Consider the following 22,214-nt stretch of genomic DNA (forward strand, 5'->3'; position numbering starts at 1 on the left):
CCAAACTTCGGTGGAGTCGGCCCAGCCCAGGCCAGCTCGCTGTAGCAAGGAAGGTCAAGATCACCTTGGAGCCATGCGCGCCCGGACGACGGCTCGCACCGCAACAGGCCGCCCCAGCGTTCTCCTCGGGTCACCAGAGGACAGCCAAGTCACAGACCAGCAGACAACGACTATGGGCGGAGTCGCCCCCCCCCCTTCCCGGGTGCCGGCCGACTTCCGGACCTGCGCGCGCGTCTCTGCGCCGGCAGGGCAGCCCGGCGCACCCCTCCCCCCGCCCACCGTTTCCCGGCATGCTCCGCGGAGGAAGGGACGGAGTCGACAATAACAAACCCAACCGCGGCGGTGTCCGCGGCCCTGCCGAGCCCTCGGCGCTGCCTTGGGGTCCCCGAGTCGTTCCGGCCCCTCGGCTCTGACTGGCCGCGGCCCCCTGACCCCCGGCCCCCGACCCAGAGCCGAGGGGCCTGACAGCGTACCCCCTCCGCCCCGACCCCTCCCTTCCCGCCCGGAGTTCGGGGCCGCCACCGGCACCTGGGACACCGGCGGTTTTGTCGGTTGGCGGTGCCCGATGGGCGGTTGGTAGCCGCCGCCGACAACGAGGCGGTGGCGGAAGATGGTGCCAGGGGCTGCTGGCTCTGCTGCTGCCGCCGGCAGAGGAGGAGGTGTTGCCAGGTAAGTGCCGTCGCCGCCCGTGGCCCCTTCCCCCATCTGACACCGGAGCCGCTCGGCGAGCCTGGGCACAGTGGGCCGGGAACGCCCGGGTCCCCGCCGGGCCGAACGCCACTGGCTAGCAGGTTTGTGAGCCGGCGAGTCTGGCGCATCCGGCCGCGGCAGGTGTTGCCCTGCGGCTGCCTCCCTGGCGCGACAGCCCCTGAGGAGACTCGCGGTTCGAGTCGAAGCGCCACTGGGCTACGGGAGATGTGGGGCGGGCTCGCCCCGTGCAGGCCTACCTGCGGCTTCCTCGGCCGGGGCCGCCTGGGTCCCTCCGTGTACGCGCTCCGGGCCGAATTTCGGGAGTGGCCGAGGGGGAGGGACGCCTAACCCAGTGGGGACGTACTCTCCCTTGTCGTCACCACTACCGGGCTTAGCCCTAATATTGTCTTTGACTTGGGAAACCAGAGAGAGGAATTGGGCCGAGGCCGAACGAAGCGCACAGCGGGAGGATCGGAGAGATGCCTTTGTCCCGATCCGGGAGTGCGAGGATCGGTATAAAGTTACTCCTAGGAATGACTCAGCCTCCGCCAGCCCCACCGATAGATTTGGGATGGGGTGTGTTTGCGGATTTCACAACTTCCTTAGTAGAAGCAGGAGAACAGGAGAAATGGCAGCTTTTGAGGGGAATAGTTTCTTCCACCGCCTGGTGGATGTACTATGTTTATTGTTTATGGTTTCGTAATCAAGTCTTTTCCATCATGACTCTTTCAAGTGTGGTCATACCACGAAGTGGTGTGTGCCTGCATACCAGGGAAGACTAATGTGCTCACTGTTGATAGAGTCTCGTTACTGCCCAAGTCATTAAGCTAGATAACGATGTTTGCCTCGAGTTGACTGTACGTAGAGCAATGATTTGGGCCCTGTGAAAATGTGCTTATCGTTTTTACTGTATAGTTTCTAGGTTGTGTGTTGATGCTGATTGTGTGATTTATCTGAAGGGTTGGAAAGTTAGCAACTTAGGAGGAGACGACTTTATTATTTAAATAGACAAATCTGTGTTTAATCAGGAATCACATTATTATATTTCGGTATTTGATAAAAAGAGGGTCTTTCCCATTCTGATAGGATATTACCATGAGAAGCAGAAGTACCATAAGGATTTTATTTGGGGGGCTATTTGGATTGTAAGCTAGGTGGGAAGAAATACCTTGCTTTTTGTAGTTAATGTTGTAACAGAATGTGGCCTAAATGAACACATTTTCTCAGTAACATTCCTGTCGTGTTGTTTTTTTTTTTTTTTTAATTTTAGGGTTGTGTTTAAAACCTAAAATAGTTTTATAAAAGAGATGCTTTATGTTGGTGTTTATGTCAAGAAATATCTGCTGATGGAAATTACATAGGAACTCAGTATACTTTTTAAAAATAATTTTTTAGTCGATTTTAAATCTTTTATTGTTAGTCAAATTTAGTATTGATTATTGGCCTGGTTTTTCTGGTGTTGTTGGATGACAGGGAAGACAGTGAAGCAATACTCTTGTCTCAGAATTTTTTTGGCCCTTGCTAACAAATACAAGTTGAGAATGTATGGCAGATTGACTCTTAGCAAATCAAATTCATAAGGTCCAGAAGGGCAGAGGACACAAGACCTTTGTTTTTGAAAAGCCACATTTCTGAGCCTAAATTTTTTTTGTGTAAGCTTGAGAAGAGCTTTTATTTGGCTTCTGATTTTGAAACTGTCTTTAAATTTTCATGCATTCAGCAAACGTTTTAACACTTGCTATATGCTTTACTTTGCAGATGTATGAAACTTATAAATGTTTTTTTAAACAGGAATATCTAGTAAAATGTTCTTTTTTGGCTAATGCTGTTCTCTAACCCAAGTAAGCTTCTCGTTTGTAGTGTAGGTAATAGTGGCTGAAGAAACTCAAGTGAAAATCTAGCAGTCCCTTTCTACACACATTCATTCATACAGTTATTACTTAAAATAGACCATTGAACCAGTTACTACAAGGATCATAAGAATATGTAAGAAATTGTTTTTGCCTTATAATAGGAGATTGGGGTCCTGTATAAATATAATTACACTTTTGGAGCATTATTGCAAGTTTGAAAGAAGTTATGAAAGGGAATTTGGGTTTTTATGGAGTGTAGGGGGATATTTTTAGAAGCATGATCTAACATGGATAAGTCATTTCACTTTTCCTTAAAAAGATATCCTAGGGGCGCCCGGGTGGCTCAGTGGGTTAAAGCCTCTGTCTTAAGCTCACGTCATGGTCCCAGGGTTCTGGGATCGAGTCCCGCATCAGGCTCTCTGCTTGGCAGGGAACCTGCTTCCTCCTCTCTCTGCCTGCCTCTCTGCCTACTTGTGATCTTTTGTCTGTCGAATAAATAAATAAAATCTATTAAAAAAAAAAAAAGATGTCCTAGCCACCTCAACAAATTTTGGCTTAGGATTTATCATGTACCTACTATGTGCCAGGCACTGGTCAAGAAATGTTGGGAATTTAGCAGTGAACAAACCAAATCCTGCATTCAAGAAAAATGAGGAGTAAGAGATACATGTTAGGAAGAAAAACAAAACAAAACACACACACACACACACAAAAGCAAGGGAGGAGATGAGTATCAGGATTAGGAGGTTTAGATAAAATGGCCAAGGAAGTCTTCACTGGTTGATAACTTTGGAATAAAGAATCAGGAGAAGTGAGAAGGCTGCTGTGTGGCTGGGCAAGAACATTCTTGGCAGCAGGAATAGTAAATAGGAAGGTTCTGAAATAATTGACATATACATGAAAAAGTGAAAAGGTTACTCAGGGTGTACTAATAGAAATGAGGGGGCTCTGAGAATGGTGATAGGGCTCTACAGATACTCAGGGTTTTGGGATAATAGTAAGGAAACAGTCATGTACTGTAACCCTGCGTGTGCAAAGGCATAGACGTTTGTTCCAGGAAACCCAGCAAGGCCAGAAGGCAGCTTGTACCTAACATTCATTTATATTTTCAAGAAATGTTAAACCCCTGCAATACATAATTTTAGTTCCTGCAATAATGAATAAGAACTTTGTGTGTAAAGCTTTATATATAAGAATGTAGGAAATTTTGGGACGCCTGGGTGGCTCAGTTGGTTAAACATCTGCCTTCGGCTCAGGTCATGATCCCAGTGTCCTGGGATGGCGTCCCACATCGGGCTCCTTGCTCGGCAGGGAGCCTGCTTCTCCCTCTGCCTCTGCCTGCCATTCTGTCTGCCTGTGCTCGCTCTCTCCCCCCGCCTCTCTGATAAATAAACAAAATCTTAAAAAAAAAAAAAAAAGAATGTAGGAAATTTTGAACTATGGGGAATTTTTAAAAAGATAGATTGCAAATGCTGGCTACTTTCAGATACTGGGGTAGATATACTGCTAGAGAAGCAGATTGTAGTGTACTAGGTCGAAGAGGTATACTTACTGTTGTAGATAAAAGTATGTAAATTTTAATTATCACATTTCTGATTTGTTTATTATTGTGAGCCTAATAAACCTAATTGCCTATAAGCAGACCTCTGCTGTGTGGTCCCTGAGAGGGTGACATTTCTTTGCATCCCTCAGTGAAGTTGAGGTCCTTTTTAATTACTTTTTCCTAATATGTGAGTGCCTTCATGCATCCCTTCTTTCGTTGGTTTGTTTCTTTCACAGCTGTTCAGTGAGTACCCTGAGGATTATGGAATGATACCCCATACTCTTCATACTCCCCATATTTTTTGCTCTTTTGAATTCTCATGCTTGTAATTATGTTAAGGTAGGAAAATAATTGTGACTCATTTCCATTTCTTGTTACTGGTTTGGGCCTATACATGTTATTTTTCCCTCATTCTACACATAACAATTGATCAGCAACTGTCCAGAAAATCTGTTGAAATATTTTCAGTACCGTACTGTTAATATATCCATGGTTGTTTTAGCCTTTATTCTGCGAATTTGAGTTGTACACATCCTTTTTTTGATATTGCTGTATGTTTACATATGGTTTAATAGAATTAAGCTAGTTCAATATTTGCTATATATAATTTTGATTTCATTTTTAAACCAAGTCATTATAAAATGAAACATAGAACTATAGCACTTTTGCTATAGACATAATTAGGTGAATATTAGTTTAGAAAACCTGAGTTCACATTTAAAGGGAGTGTCACAACTTGATCTTGCCATTCCTTAAAAATTATACCATGAACAGTCCTGGATGTTATATTTCAGCTGGTGACAATAATACAGAAAAAAATGGATGTGGCTTCCATAATTGGTCTAATTTGGAGGCAGGAGAGCTGTTTTCTAGCAAACTTGACTTAAATTCATCTGAATGGCTTTTTTTTTTTTTTTTAATTTCTGGTAAGCAGAAGTTATCAAATGACATAGCATTTATGAACAAACATGTTTAAATACAATAATACTTACAAAGGGAATTAAGTTTTTATGAAAGAGACTAATTCAGAATAACAAATCTATTGATATTCTATATTGGGGCTTTTGTTTTTTAGATTGTTTGCTAATACTCCAAATTCAAGTTATCAAAGTCATGCATTTTACATAATTTTTATGAATGGCAGGACAGCAAGATGTGTAATACATTTACATGTATTGATGGAAAGATTCCCACATTATGTTATTCAGCTCAAACAAGGTGTATAGCAGTATGCATAATGTTTTCTCAGTTTTGTAAAAACCAAACTGTCCGTACATACACATATGGTTTTTTTTCTGTATATGCAGGAAAAAAAACTAAAGCCAAACTATTAAAAGTATTCCTGTTGTCTGCACTCTTTGGGAGCTATCTCATATGAAGTTGCTTGTCTACTTGGAACTTCATTTTGGAGGCTCTGAACTTCTATGGAAAAAGTTCTCTTTGGGGGAATGTGAGGAAATGACTGACCTACTCTTCTTTTTTTTCTTTTGTTTTCCTCTTGGCAGAGAAAAAGGGTAAGATCAGATGGAAATAATCTGATTTGGAGGATTTGAAGTCCAGTTTTCAGTCCCCTGGGTAACCTAGACGTTGCATTTGTGGTGAACATTTTCATTGATACAGCACACAGTTACCCCTCAGTGAGGTCAAATTGCAATTTCCAGAATTGCAAATCAAACAAAATTATTCCTAATTCTTGTTCTTTTTCTATGAAACTTTGGTCCAACATACCTAGTTCATTCAATTTTATCTATTCTGCTGGACCTGAGAGCTACTGTGGAGACTTGTAATCCTAGCACCTAGCAGAGTTTCTGGCTTATGTTGGATTTTTAACAAATAGAGAGTGAATAATGGCTGAATGTGTTCAGTTTGGGAAGTCAGAAATTGAGGTTTTTCCCTTTTTTTTCTCCATAAGGAAGCTAGTTCTTTTTTTGTTGTTGTTTTTAAATTTTATTTATTATTTATTTGATAGAGATCACAGGTAGGCAAGAGGAAGGGAAGCAGGCTCCCTGCCAAGCAGAGAGCCCTACGCAGGGCTGGATCCCAGGACTCTGGGATCATGACCTGAGCCAAAGGCAAAGGCTTTAACCCACTGAGCCACCTAGACGCCCTAAGGAAGCTAGTTCTCAATTTGAATAGTTGACAGTAAACTGGAACAGTTGACTTAATCATTATGGTGGCTGTCTCTCAAAGAGGAAGCTGTAAATTAATCTCCAGTTGATAAATTGGGTAGACAGTGTTTTTCACGAGTGTAGGAGATGGTTTGATATCTCCCATCTCCCCCTCATTTATAGCTGACTGTATCCTAAGAGGATCCTGGTGGAACAAATGTTCTTGTACGATGTGAGATTTTTTCCCCTCTGATAATTCCTACTACTTGATATAGCTAGTAAGAGCTCTGTAAATTCAGAGGGAAAAGAGTGGGCCACCTGTGGTTAGATTAGCACTAGAAGTGCTAACAGAACCATGTTTTTGGACAATAGTTGGCTGAGTAAAATTCACGATAATAGAAATTGGGGGACTTGTATCTGGCAGAGCTATATAAAGTGAGAGAATATAAGTTTTCTGTAAAGAAGTAGTTGGAGATATTTCTAGAAAGGTAAACTAGAGTGTAATGATGAAGTCCATGAATGTTGGAGTTTAAAGTTATAATCGCCACCATCTTTAGAGCTTTTATTTTAGTCCTTGCATAGTAAAGGAGTCTGAAATACCCTCTGTAAAAGGTATCCTATCAGTCTGTGGATTATAAACTGATGTTTACAGGTCGTCTGAGCCTCATTGGGAGAGATGGGATTCCCATAAGGGTAAATCTTGCTTCAAAGCCTGCCCTTTAAATGTTAATGTAGCTTTTTTTTTTTTTTTTTTAAGATTTTATTTATTTATTTGACAGAGAGAGATCACAAGTAGGCAGAGAGAGAGGAGGAAGCAGGCTCCCTGCTGAGCAGAGAGCCCGATGCGGGACTCGATCCCAGGACTCCGAGATCATGACCTGAGCCGAAGGCAGCGGCTCAACCCACTGAGCCACCCAGGCGCCCCTAAATGTTAATGTAGCTTTAAGCCAGAGTTGGCAAATTCACGTTCTTAAAGGAGCAGACAGATAATGAAATTCAGTGCAACTGTAAAGTACTATACTGATGTCACAGAAGAGAGCTGCAAAAAAAAAAACAAGCTACAGAGCATGGTAGGCCATTGATTTGTGTTCTGCTGTAGGCAACTATGAAGCTCTGGGGAAGATTTTTGAGGAGGGATGCAGCCTGATGATAGTGATGATGACAGTTTTAACTGGTAGGAATGTAATGAAATTCAGTGCAACTGTAAAGTACTATACTGATGTCACAGAAGAGAGCTGCAAAAAAAAAACAAGCTACAGAGCATGGTAGGCCATTGATTTGTGTTCTGCTGTAGGCAACTATGAAGCTCTGGGGAAGATTTTTGAGGAGGGATGCAGCCTGATGATAGTGATGATGACAGTTTTAACTGGTAGGAATGCTCAGGAAGACTTGGAGCAAGATGGAGATATAAAGGCAGAGAGAAGAGTTTCCAGGCTCTAAAATAAGAGTTATGTCATTGGAAAATGAAGGATTGAACTCTAGAGGAAAAATGGATAGGCTTTAGGAAAAACTGAAGTTCTGAAAAATGGGGAAATGATAGCTTTTTTGACAAAAGAAGTTGGGAACCAGTTTTAAAAGAAAAGCAGTGAATTGAAATGTGGATATGTCGAGTTTGTGGTAACAACGTGATTGCTAATGGGAGATTCTTAGCATCAGGTGAGTGCTAGTCCTGTGCCTGGGGGTGGAAATCTGAATTAAACAACAGTAACTGATGTTTGTATTGCACTTCAGTTTGCATAACTCTATAGTTTATACTTAGATTCTTTACATTTTCACAAAAACCATGAGATAGGGAGTGTCTTTCTGTAGTCCAAATAATTTAAGTTTAGCAGTGCCTGGCTGGGTCAGTCTTTGGAGCGTATGACTCCTGAAATTGGCATGAGTTTGAGCCCCATGTTGGGTGTAAAGCTTACTTAAAAAAAAAAAATGTTGGGGCGTCTGGGTGGCTCAGTCATTAAGCGGCTGCCTTTGGCTCAGGTCCTGATTCCAGGGTCCTGGGATTGAGCTCCCCACTTGGCTTTCTGCTCAGTGGAGAGCCTGCTTCTCCCTTTCCCATTCCCCCTGCTTGTGTTCCCTCTCTTGCTGTGTCTTCTATCAAATAAATAAATAAAATCTTTAAAAATAATAATTAAAAAAAGTAAAAAAAAATTTTTAATAAAAAAATATTTAAAAAGAAGTAATTTAAGGTTGATGAGGTTAATCAGGGTCACATAGTCAATAGTGAGGGTAGGACTTAAATATAGCTCTCTGATTCCCAATCTCATGTTCTTTTCACAGTCCTGTTTTTTTTTCCTTCTTACATGTAGTAAAGATAACAATTCGAGAACTAAATATGAATGGCCATGTAGGAAAGATGTAGAGTTGGAAGGCATTATCTAAACTGGGATGGCAGATTCGAGGCTAGAATGGGAGCAGCAGATGGTGGTCATTGTCTTGTTCTTTTAGTGGACCAACTCTTCTAGGGCACCGTATTTCAGGTTCTTTATTTCTTTGTGATGCATTAAGTGTTGTCTTTTTTCTTTTTCAAAATTGAAATAAGTATCTTTACCTCTGATTATAAATCTGATTTTTAAGGAGATCAGAGAAAATGAAAGTCCTGCATCCAGAAATAGCCATTATAAAAAGACTGATGTTAAATTGTTCATAATTCCAGTTAGTTAACCTAGTGTTATTAGTTTCAGATGTACAGTATAGTGATTCAGTGATTCCAGGTATCGTGCAGTGCTCATCGGGATACGTGTACTCCCTAATCCCCATCACCTATTTAACCCATCTCCCCAACTCCCTTCCCTCTGATGACCATCGGTTCTTTAGTTAATCCATTTTTTGTTTTACTTCTCTTTCCCCCCCCATCTTCTTTTTTCTTCTTTTCTTTTTTTTTTCCTTAAATTCCACGTGTGAGTGAAATCATATGGTATTTGTGTCCTTCTGTGACACTCTCTAGCTCCATCCATGTCATTGCAAATGGCAAGATTTCATTCTTTTTCATAGCTGAATAATAATCTTGGGTGGGTTGTGTGTGTGTGTCTGTCAGTCTGTCTGTCTGTGTATACCACATCTTTATCCTTTCATCAATTGATAGACATGTGGGCTCCTTCCATAATTTGGCTATTGTAAATAATGCTGTTGTAAACATGGGGTGCATGCATCCCTTTGAATTAGTGTTTTTATATTTTGGGGGTAAATACCCAGTAGTGCAATTGCTGAATCGTAGTTCTGTTTTTAACTTTTTGAGGAACCTCCATGCTGTTTTCCATAGTGGCTGCTTCAGTTTACATTCCCCCAGACAGTGCAGGAGTGTTCGTTTCTACATCCTGTTCAACTCTTGTTACTTGTGTTTTTGATTTTAGCCATTCTGACAGGTGGGAGATATTATCTCATTGTACTTTTGATTTGCATTTCTCTGATGGTAAGTGATATGAACATCTTTTCATGTGTCTGTTGGCCATCTGTATGTCTTACTTGGAGAAATGTCTGTTCATGTCTTCTGCCTGTTTTTTATCTTAATTTATTTGTTTTTTGGGAGTTGAGTTTTGTAAGTTCTTTATATATTTTGGATATTAACCCTTTATCATATATGTCATTTGCAGATGCCTTCCATTCCCTTGTTGCCTTTTAGTTTTGTTGATTGTCTCCCTCACGGTACAGAAGTTTTTATTTTGATGGAGTCCCAATAGTTTACTTTTGCTTTTGTTTCCTTTGCTTCAGGAGTCATAGCTGGAAAATGTAGTCCAGACTTTTTTAATGATTCAGACTTTTTTAATGCTTGTATATACATGTACTTCCTTACCATTAGTTAATAAAATAACAATAAAATCCACAAACAGAATCACATATACTGTAACTTCTTTTTTGTACTGAATAATAAATATATCACTAATCACTAATAATAAATATAATCACTAATAATAATCACTAAAATGTATTGAGCTAACATTTTTAAATATCTAAATAATGTCATATAGCTGTACCATCATTTACTTGACCAATAATGATTGGCAGTTTTCTGATTTTTCATTGTTAAAAATAATTCATTGGATATATGCCTTTGTATACTTGTCTGTTTATTTGCTTCCAATATATTTTCAAAGATACAATTGTTGGTTTGTACATTTTAATTTGCACAGTTTAAATTTTGATACATACTACCAGATTAAATCTCTTTATAAGTTGTACAGATTTCTATTTCTTTTTTTTTTTTTTTTTTTTTTTAAGATTTCATTTATTTTTTTGTCAGAGAAAGGGAGAGAGCATAAGCGAGGCGGGGGAAGTAGCAGGCAGAGACAGAGGGAGAAGCAGGCTCCCTTCTGAGCAAGGAGCCTGATGTAGGACTCAATCCCAGGACCCCAGGATTGTGATCTGAGCCAAAGGCAGACGCTTAACAGACTGAGCCACCCAGGCTTCCCTGGATTTCTGTTCTTGTTAAGACTGCCAGTGTGCTTCTTGTGAGGTAACAAGAATCAACACTGTTCATTTCAGTCATTATAGAAGTAACCTAAAGGGTAAAAGCTGATGGCATTTCTGATAAAGTTTATTTTTCTGTATGCTATAGATAGCCATTTGTCATAGTACTATTGCTTGAACCATTTATCCTTTCCCCTAATTTGAAATTCTACTACTATTTTTTATCTGCACGTGTGTATATGAAGATCTATTTGTATCGGTTTTGTTCCACAAGTTATCTATCAAATGGGCCAGAATCCCAGTTTTAGTAACTGGTTAGACTATGTTTGATATGTCTTGATAAATGTTCTCTCCTATAATGTCTGTTTCACTCCCCAAATATACATGTATGTACATTTATAAGTATTTATAATGGCCACTTATTACTGGCTTAATGGACAGAAACTAGAGACATTTTTAGGCAAAGGACCGCATAATAATTTTAAGAGAATGTGTCATTATTGAGTTACTAACCTGTTGCTTTTAATTTTAAATTGGGCTAGCTTGTGTCATACTATTCATTTTATAAAAATGACTTTTATATAGAAAATGAGCATTGTGGCAAATTTTAGAAAATCTTGACTATTTGGTGAAATATGTACTTATGTACTAAGGCTGAAATTTTGTCATAAAGTTAATTTCTAATTCAGCAGTAGTTGACTTATGTGGTGGCACTTTACCATTGCATGTGAAAATTTAGTTCTAGATCATTTAGATGCAGCCCACTTAGAAATTTGATAGATTTTATATAAGTTAAGGGAAAATGTGCTTACTTAGCAATCCCAACTTCCTAAGTTGATGAAAGGGTTAGCTCTTTTTAATGTTTATTTTTTCAAGGAAATTTGTGTTTTGCTAAGCTTATCCTCTTAAATTTTAGCAAATGTAATTGAGGAGGTTAAATCATTGGTTTTTACCAGGAACTCCATTTTACGTAACCTTTTTTTGGTATTTTTTTGAAACAACACCTCCTTTTTGTGAACTTTTGCCCATTCCTTCTCGATACAACTTTTGTATACCTCTATAATATGTATTGCATTGTAGTGTCATATTCATTTTATGTGACTAAATTCCTTGAAAAGAGATAGCATATACTTTATATATTTTTTTTAATCTTTAGAGACTCGCACATTAAATAAGTTAGAACAAGTTTAACGTCTGAGATTTTATAAAAACCTGGAGGAATTAACCCGTCTGCCCTTCCAATTTTTAGGTGAGGAAATGAGATTTGGTGAAATTAGGCTCTCAGGGTCACAGAAGTAAAGAATGTGGATCTAGGAGTACAACCTATATCTATTTTACTTCTGTTCCAGTATTTTTTCGGGACAGATTCTCTTCATTTTCAGGATGACCAAATGTGTGTGTGGTTACTATTACTAATGCCCCTTTTTTTGCTTATTGTTTTAACAATTACATAGCAAGGAGTGAATTCAGCTTTGTTGGATATATGAATTGTACAATTTTTTTTAGATTTTTTAGATTTTTTTAACAATTTATTTATTTGACACAGAGAGATCACAAGTAGGCAGAGAGGCAGGCAGAGAGAGAGGGAAGCAGGCTCCCTGCTGAGCAGAGAGCCCCATGTGGGGCTCGATCCCAGGATCCTGAGATCATGACCTGAGCCGAAGACAGAGGCTTTAACCCACTGAACCACCCAGGCGCCCCTAAATTATACATTCTTATAAATAAAGTACTCCTGTGGATTCTCTTTGAGCCGTTTTGTATTTCTGATTTCTCTGTTGTGGTCTTCCTCTATTCCTTCTCCATAGCGTTGGCCTCATTTATTAACTGTCTAATGTCTTGGTAATAGGTGTAGAAGACACTGTGGTGTCTTGAAGAAAGGTGTAAGGCATGGCCAAGTTTTCTCTAGCTGTTTACAGTACAGTTTGGGGGATGTCAGGCATTTGGCACATGGGGAAAAATGTAGAGCAAGACATTTATTTACTTATGTTCTGGATATAGACACTAATATTTAATTAGCTGAAATTTGAAGTTGAGGGCCGTAAGTGCTTAAGGAAGGTTGTTAACAGCCAGTAGATTGATGAAGACTTTACAGCAGGATGTTTGTGAGTGACATCATGGTCACAAAATGGAGGCAGTGTTGTGACATGAGTAAAGACACTAAAGACCAAGGCTTATTCATCTTTCATCAGGAGGTCATTTTAAATGATATGGAGCTTCATTAATGAGATGCAGAAAGGCAATATTGGATTGTTTACTGTAAGGGATTTATACAAGTAAATCTTATAAAGTGCTTTTAGTTGGGGAGAAGTAAAGTGACATTAAAATAAGACCTCAGATTTTTTAGTTGGTGATGTCTTACAGGGTTGAATTGAAATGAAACCCACTGGGTAGAAGGAGCTCAGTTAGGTTATTGTCAGAGCTTGGGTATGCAGTAGTAAGCACTGAATTAGATAGCTTAATCGGGAATAAGTGGTAAAGAGGAATACAGAGACGAAAGAGTACTTATTCACATATGACGTGGTAAAGTTGATTACCATTGGTGAACCCAAAAAGGTCAGTAGGAGAAATACCTTGGAGATATTTAAAGTAGAGATGATTATTACTATTTTTGCTTTTCTGTTTTTTAATTAAAGAGCCTTGGAATACCTTGGCTCTAAGGAAATTACGAATAGATAGTTGGATGAGATCTCTCTCAATTAACTTTTTGAACTATTTTATTATTTACTTACTGCAAGTAGTAAATAATAATATTATTATTTATACTAATAATTATTAATTATATTATAAATTAATAATAATTTATAATTATATAATAATATATGGTATTCTATATAATAATTATTATTTATTATTTTTTTTTAAGATTTTTTTTTATTTGACAGAGATCACAAGTAGGCAGACAGGCAGGCGGGGGCGGGGGGCAGGCTTCCTGCTGAGCAGAGAGCCCGATGTGGGGCTCAGTGTGGGGTTCGATCCCAAGACCCTGGGATCATGACCTGAGCTGAAGGCAGAGGCTTTAACCCACTGAGCCACCTAGCCTCCCCTGCAAGTAGTATTCTAAGAGTACTTTTGCTTGTGAGAGTCTGTTCTCTCAATAGATGTTCTTGAATAGTTTCTGTTACATAGCAAGAGTTACTGCCTGCTCCTAAGTAACATTTTGGAGTTTTATAATGTGCAGTTGGCTTTGTGCTAAATATTAAGCTCTTTGCATAGATATTTTAGTTGTTTTCCAAAAAGCTTTAGGAGACAGGTATTGCTAACATTCCCATTTTACACATTAGCAAACAGAAATCTAGATGTGTAGTGACGAGAAGGTTTTTTTAACTCCACAAGTTTTTATTTGATAATAAAGTCAGGTGACTCCTGGATTGTCTGGAGAGCATGTAATTCAATAAAATTTTATAACTGATTTAGATTACACAAAATTAGTCTTTATAGAAGTTTTATATTTCTCTTAAGAGAATTTAAAATATTATCAACATGTTTATTTTGTTACCCATTTAGAGCATTTAATGATTTTTATAATTTTTATAAACCATTCTTTACAGGTAGAATCTGAATCAGAACTTTTGCTTACACAAAAATTCATGTCCATCACCCTATGTGTCCAGTATGTGAAATATAGAAAAAAAAATTAAATGTAGATAGAAATCATTCTTGACCGAAACAAATCTTGCTGTAAAACTGTGATGTGATCACTTAGAAATAGTAACCCAGAGTTGAAGTAACAGCTAAAGACAGAGTAGATTTTTAGAAAAGATTCTAGTGACTTAGGAGCTAAGGTACAGAAGAAAGAATTTAAGGTCAGGGAGGATTATGAGGAGATTTAGATGATGGGAAATATGGTGATCTATATGATATCCCTTTGTATCGAGCTGGACAGAGTGCTCATGTAAGAGTAGTGGAACTTCAGGACATTTACTATTTCTTTCATATCTGGTTTTTTGAATTTTTAGTTACATTTTGTTAACCTCATAATATTGTACAGCCCTTCAAGACAGAGATTGAATTTTCTCTGTTTCCTTAAATAGATGGCTTGAGCCCTGTACATAAACTTTTTCTAACAGAATCTTGACTAGGCAGGCACTTTGGGTATCCTCAAAGTCAGATTTCTTCTCCTTGCAATGATAGTCCAGGAAAACTCTTACCTTGAAAGTAAATTTTATTTTTCATGTCTGTGGTGATTTTTGCTGAAAAAGTAAAGGCTGACGGTATAGTTTGAGAGTAAGAAAGCGCTGCATATCCTTTATATTGTATATAGATTAGGCATTGGTGTGACATGAAAGTTGGATTTGTATATTTCTGTATATATGTGCTTACTTATAGGAAGTTGTGATTTTCATTGTATTTGCAATTATTGTCCACAAAGCCCCTAAATATTATACATTATTTGTATATTTTTGTTTAAAGATTTTTATTTATTTGACAGAGAGAGACGCAGTGAGAGAGGAAACACAAGCAGGGGGAGTAGGAGAGGGAGAAGCAGACCTCCAGCTGAGCAGGGAGCCCACCCAAATGCGATGTGGGGCTCAGTCCCAGGACCCTGGGATCATGACCTGAGCCGAAGGCAGACACTTAAGACTGAGCCACCCAGGTGCCCTCATTATTCGTATATTCTCTTGTTCATGGACTTGCTGCAAGTATAATATGCTGAGATTTGCTGTATGCTGGGTCCAGACTTACTTACAAGTTCACAGTTCTCTTTGAGAAATTAGGAAAAAGAAATTCTCTTAGCAGCACAGAGAGAAGCTGCCTTGAGAAAGTATTTCAAAAACTTGCTATTAACGTGAAAAAATATGACCAGTAGGTGTGGGAGGAAATTAAAAAATTTTTGTCCAGTACGAATAGCAGAAAGTGTGGGACACATAAATTTCTAACATGCATGGCACCCTACATAGGCATTATCAGGAGTTAGTTTTCAGCAAAGACAAGGTTCTTTACAGCAGGGTTTTATAGAATGGACTTGCTTTTGAGAATAACTCCTAGCTTTGCTCAAAAAAGCAAAAACAGAAATATAACCAAAATACAGAAAACCAGGTTATTGTTTTAGTATACTATTTTTCTTCTCTTGTAGGGGTGAGGAACCTCTGAAAGTGTTCTGTAAGTTTTATTTTGTTCTTGTATTTTTATATTTACATTTCGTGGAAGTTAGCACCAATAGGCAATGGAATATTGAGCCACATGTAACTGACATTTTGTATCAGTTATCTCATGGCCTAATCTTGTTTCAGTTATATGCCATGATATTCCCCCCACAGCTCCTGCTGCTACTTCCCCTTCTTTTGCAACTGTAGTCTTATAAATTTAAAGAACAGATACACCCACAATAGCCCAGTAAGGAAAATGTTTTCTTTACTTTTCTCAACTCATTCAGCCTATAAATAGCAGAGTAAGAATTTAAACCAGGGCGCCCCTGGGTGGCTCAGTAGGTTAAGCAGCTCCCTTCAGCCCAGTTCATGATCCCAGGATCCTGGGATGGAGCCCTGTGTCAGGCTCCCTGCTCAGGGGGAAGTTTGCTTGTCCCTTCCCCCTTCCCACTCTACCTTGCTCACAGGCATTCTCTTCCTCAAACATAAATAATAAATCTTTAAAAAAAAAAAAAAAGAATTTAAACCAGGTCTATTAAGCTCTTCCTATATAAAAGTCAGTTGTTTTTCCCTCACTTTAGGTCAGATTATAACCAAGAAACAGCAAATGGTTTTTAGCAGATTATTTACTTTATCTAGTTTACTAGATTATTTATTTAGCAATAAATTGCCAGCAAATATTCTGGCAGCAAATTGTTTTACTAGATTACTAATTCCAGTACTAGAAGTTTTTTTTTGTTTTGTTTTTGTTTTTGTTTTTATTTGACAGACGGAGATCACAAGTAGGCAGAGAAGAAGGCAGAGAAAGAGGAGGAAGCAGGCTCCCTGCTGAGTAGAGAGCCTGATGCAGGGCCCTATCCCAAGACCCTGGGATCATGACCTGAGCTGAAGGCAGAGGCTTTAACCCACTGAGCCACCCAGGTGCCCCTACTAGAAGTATTTTTAACACTATTCAGAAGTAGTGAATTATTTTGTATATACTTCAACTGTAGTTCAAATTTTTTCTATAAGAAATTTTTCCTATAAGAAGCTTACCTGAGTCTTTGGTGTCTGGAGTTTTTATTGAGGTCCTATTATCTTTACATGGTAGCTAACCTTTAGTCTCTAGCTCTTCTGGAGGTCCTACTATGTCTTTTAGTCTCCATTTCTTCTGGAGATGGGAACTGGTACTATGTATCCCAAAGCCCCCATTATAAATCATATTGTTACACTATTCTAAAGCCCCCAAACAGAGATATTCTTGTCAAATAGGACATCCTAGAGCCCTCAGGTTCCCCTCCTCATAGCCAAGGATAAAGTCCAGACTTCTCTTTGGATAAGATTAATTCTTTACTATACAAGGGAGATGAGTACTTACTGCTCTAGGATTGTCACTGCCTTTATTTCAGTGGGGGTGTGAAATATGTGTTTTATGCAAAGAGAACAATTTTTGTTTAAACTCACATCTCTAAAGTCCTTTTTTTTGCTTTATTGTATCTCTTTTCTTTTAGATTGAAAGTCTAGGACTCTTAGACTGAAACTCTTGCTCATTTAATAGGTGAAAATTCTGTCTTTATCAGATTTGTATTTCTTTGATTACTGAAGAGGTTTATTTTCCTCATTGGTTAACTATTTGGATTACTTTGTCATGCACTGTTGTGGGTTTTTGTGATTTTCTTATAATTTATAGGAATTTTTTTTTTTATGCTGTTTACCCTTAATCTCTGTTGTAACAGTGTCCCACTTACCAGTTTTGGGGAGAAAGTCAGATCCCATCTTTTGATACTTGGATTAAATGATGAAACAGGTAATGGAAAAGCAGCACTGGGAGTAGAATGGGTTTCCGCAGCTTTCCTGTTCCGTTAGAACAGTGTCTAAACAGCCCAGGGGCTACAGAGCAAAGGCCACTTTGAGTATTTCACTCAGGCATGTTTTCTTGGCTACCATAGGTAAGTTCTTTAGTGTACATTTCTCTAGGTTTAAAGTTTTCAGAGAATCCCCATGCACAGATGATCCACAGCATGAAAGAATTTCAGTCTTGCCACATAAAAGGAACTATGTTATCTGTGTTCCCAAGGGAATCTTACTCTCCCATAATCTAGGATCACATCAGTTCTTGGAGGGCAACTTACTTTTCATTTGAAAACCTTACAATGTCAAATTTGGAAGTGTTCTGCCATCCCACCCCCTTACTTACTTTTAGAATTTTTTTTATATTGCATTCAAGAAAATGAAGATTTAAAAGTGATAGAATTGGTGGGGGAAACAAGTATTGGAACTTATACAGGAACAGTAAAATGGCAAGTCATGGAATGTATTCACTACATGTGTTTAGTAGTACATGTTCATGTTCTTTAGTAGTAGTTCATGTTCTTTCCTTGTTGGCCTTCTTTCCTTCTTGACCCAGCCATAGATTTGAACTCTGGTTGTTTTTGCTATGTGACTCTGAGAGATTATTGAAGTATTTTAGAACCATAGTTTTATCATTTGATTGATGGAGATAATAGCCTTTCTCACAGTAGAAATTGTGAGGATATGTAGCTGGTATGGCTTTTATTTCATGTTAATAATCAGTGGTTATTGTTAATATCAATATCTTTAAATATCTTTAAATATCAATATCAATATCTTTAAAGAATAAAACATAGAAAAATGCAAGCATATATTTTAGAATTACTTTTAATTACAAATAATTGCATTTTTAGAGCTACTGTTTTGAAAGTAGATATCACAGAGTTTGTGTATAGGTTGCCCAGATGTACTCTTCATGAGACTAGGCAGTTTTATCACACTGTTTGTTTTATTATCCAAAACTAAACACACACACACACACACACACACACACTACCTAGGGCATACTAGATTCTCAGGTGAAATTTTATTGAATGAATGTTGTAAACTGAGATGGGTTCAAACTCTTGGATCTAGTATGTACTAACCTTCTACCTTTAGACAAGTTGAGTGATCTCTGAATCTTTTCCCTAAACTCCAAAAAGAAATTAATAATATGGTTATCCTACATGTTATGAAAAATAAGGGAACTATTGCATATAATATTACTGAGCATAATCACTGACATATAATGAATTACTCAGTAAGGGTTACTGATGATTATTTTATGTTGTATACTTGGGATAGGTGAAATAAATATGAGTGTTTTGTGGCTGTGGAAACCATAGCCTGTGTTGTTTTGTTTGTTTTTGTTTTTATTTTGTTTCGCTATTCCCTTTTATTTTTTACTTTATGTTTCTGGTTTTGTTTTTCAATTTCAATTTCAGTGTACTTAACGTACAGTGTTCTGTTAGTTTTAAGTGTATGCTACTCAACAATTCAACACTTTACTCAGTGCTTATCATGGTAAGTGTACTCTTTAATCCCCTTCACCTGTTTCACCCATCTCCTCCTGTACCTCCCCTCTTGTAACCATTTTTTTTTTTCTTTGTAATTAGGAGTCTGTTTCTTGGTTTGTCTCTTTCTTCATTCACTTGTTTTGTTTCCTAAATTCCACACATGAGGGAGATCATACGGTATTTGTGAGGGAGATCATATGGTATTTGTCTTTCTCTGATTTATTTCTCTTAGCTTTATACTCTCTAGATCTATCCATGTTGTTGCATATGGTAAGATTTCATTCTTTTTTATGGCTGAGTAATTGTGTGTGTGTGTGTGTGTATACTTTTGTATACACCTCACATCTTTATCCCTTCATCTGTCAATGGACACTTATATTGCTTCCATATCTTGGCTATTGTAACTAATGCTGCAGTAAACACAGGGTCGCATTTATCTTTTTGAATTATCATATTTTCATATTTTGTAAGTGCCCAATAGTGAAATTACTGGATCATATGGTAATTTTTATTTTTAATTTTTTGAGGAACCTCCATGCTGTTTTCCACAGTGGCTTCACTAGTTTGCATTCCCACCAACTGTGCATAGGGATTCCTTTTTCTCAGCTTCTTTGCCAACACTTACTGTTTCTTGGGTTCTTTATGTATTTGGATAGTAATCATTTATCAGAAGTATCATTTTCAAATATCTTCTCCTATCCCGTAGGTTGTCTTTTACTTTTGTTGATTGCTTCCTTCACTGTGCAGAAGCTTCTTACTTTGAATAGTTTATTTTTGCTTTTGTTTGCCTTGTCTCAGGAGACATACCTAGGAAAAAAGTTGCTATAGCGGATATCAAAGAAATTACTGCCTGTGCTCTTTTCTAGGATTTTTACAGTTTGGTGTTTCACATTTATGTCTTAATCCATTTGAGTTTGTTTTTTGTGTATGGTGTAGGAAAGTGGTCCAAGTTCATTCTTTTCTGTGTAGCTGTCCAATTTTCCCAGCAGCATTTGTTGAAAAGACTTTTTCCCATTGCATATTCTTGCCTCTTTTGTTGAAGATTAATTGGTCATATAATCATGGGCTTATTTCTGAGCTCTCTGTTCTGTTGATCTGTGTGTCTAGTTTTGTGCCAGTACCATACTGTTTTGATTACTACAGCTTTGTAGTATATCTTGAAATCTCAGATTGTGATGCCTCCATTTTGTTCTTTTTCAGGATTACTTGAAGTTCAGGGTCTCTTGTGATTCCATACAAATTTTAGGATTACCATTAAGCTTTATTTATTTAGTCAAATAAATAAAGAGCACCAGGGCTAGTGAGACCCATGGGACAATGATTCATTTCACTAGTTAGATTTTTCTCTTATGCTGTTCTAGCATAGGCCCTGGGTGGTAGATGACAATTAATGAGGACATAGAAAGTTAAGATTCAGAGGGATGCTTCTGGTTAAATTTGCCAATGCGATGGCTTCACACAATGGATAATGGATGAGAATGTGGGATGTTACATCAGGGTAGGTCCGGAGGTGCTTCTCTAAATGATGCTGCCATAATGTCACTCGGGAACTTTTAGAAATGAGCTAAATTAAAAAAGAAAGAAAGAAAGAAATGAGCTAAATGACAGACAGTATCGAGTGTGCCTATATAGTGTGCCTATATAATGCCTACATAGTAGAGTCAAACTAACCTAGGTTCTAGAGCCACAGCAATAAAAAGTGTCCTTGAGATTGTTTTACATTATTCATGAATTATACATATAGACTAATTTTCAAATAAGCTTTTTTCGTGTAGCTGTTTTTGTAAGCATTGTTAATTATTGTAGTTTTTACGCTGAGCTGTTTCTTAGGGTGAACGCCAGGTAAAGAGATTAGTGTTTGTTTAAAGGCACATAGTAGCTGCTGCATTTATCAGTTTCCCTCATTTACTGTAAGTATTATGGAACAGGGAAATGGCACTAAGTCCATCTTTATAATGATTTCTGAAGCTTCTGATGGATTATTGTGTTGAGAACAGTATTGTACCTAGATCATGAAAAGAAAAAGATGGATGAAGTTTTAGATTGAAGGAAATCAAATAGATGTTAAATTTAAAATATTATCAAATATTATCCTGAATCGGATCCTAAATCTGAATATTATCATTGAATTGGGTCCTAGATTGAGGGAGAAAAACTGTCAAGAGTATTATTGGGGCAGTAATTTGAGTACAGATGGTGGATTAGGTGATAATATGGATCTATGTTAAGTTTGATGAGTAGATAAATGTACTTTGGTCATGTATGAGAAAAATTCTTTCTGTTAAGATACTAACATTCTGAAGTGTTTAGGGATAATGAGACATTCTGTCTGCAGATTACTCACAGATAGTTAAGAAAAAATGTATCCTGTATGTACAGTGTATATGTATATAGAGAGAGAAAAAGAAAGGAGCAGGCATGGAGCACAGTGTACATAGTTGGTAACACTAGGTAAAACGTGCCAGGGAGGGGTGTTTTTTTTTTTGTTTTTTGTTTGTTTGTTTGTTTGTTTTTTGTACTATTTCTGAACTTTTTTCTAAGTGTGAAGTTACACCAAAACAGAAAGGGTAAATAATATTTAAGAGGAAAGAAAAGTAAAACTTAGAATACCGTTGTGATTACTCTAAGGGTTTTATATTTAAGCTCACAAATGTTGTATCTTCTTGTATTGCTTTACCCCACCTTACAGAACAGTCTTAGTCTCATTTGTGTGACCTATTTAAATGTAACCTACCTAGGGCCTTCTTTGCTCCCCCAAATCTAAAATAGGTTTTTAGGTCCTTGCCACCCCATTCCTCTTACATTGCATTTATTGTAACTTATACCATGTTTGTTTTCTTTTTGTTTAATTTCTTTTTCTACTTCAGGGCTGTGATCTCTGTCAGGACAAAGATCATGTCTGTTTTGTTCACAAAATACAGTCCTGACACACAAGTCCAATAAGTGTTCTATTTGAATGAATGAATTAATTAATGAATCATCTCTGCTACCAATATTCCTTCTGTTTTAGTCACCATACTTATAGCTACCTAATCCTTCAGAAAACAAAAGAACTCCTTTAACTTGTAAGATAAAATATACTTTTGAATTTGAGTGTGGTGTTGAGGTCCTACCCAAACACTGGAGAGTTGGCAGAGGAAAAAGCCCACGAAGGGGTGCTAGGGTTGTTTATTGAATTTTTTTTTTAAAGACTTTATTTA

At 37.9% G+C, this 22,214-nt stretch overlaps 1 protein-coding gene across 3 annotated transcripts in view; it reads left to right on the forward strand.

The window, feature by feature from the left end:
* The first annotated feature begins 328 nt into the window (after positions 1 to 328).
* The window catches only part of RB1CC1 (RB1 inducible coiled-coil 1), a 95,562-nt gene continuing 73,676 nt past the window's right edge, over positions 329 to 22,214 (forward strand). For all 3 annotated transcript variants that reach the window (XM_044245605.1, XM_044245606.1, XM_044245607.1), the window contains exon 1: positions 329 to 669. The gene's annotated coding sequence lies outside the window, so the exon portion shown is untranslated. The remainder of the gene's footprint in view (positions 670 to 22,214) is intronic.

Source organism: Neovison vison, chromosome 4 (assembly GCF_020171115.1).
Source record: "Neovison vison isolate M4711 chromosome 4, ASM_NN_V1, whole genome shotgun sequence".
Lineage (NCBI taxonomy): Eukaryota > Metazoa > Chordata > Mammalia > Carnivora > Mustelidae > Neogale > Neogale vison.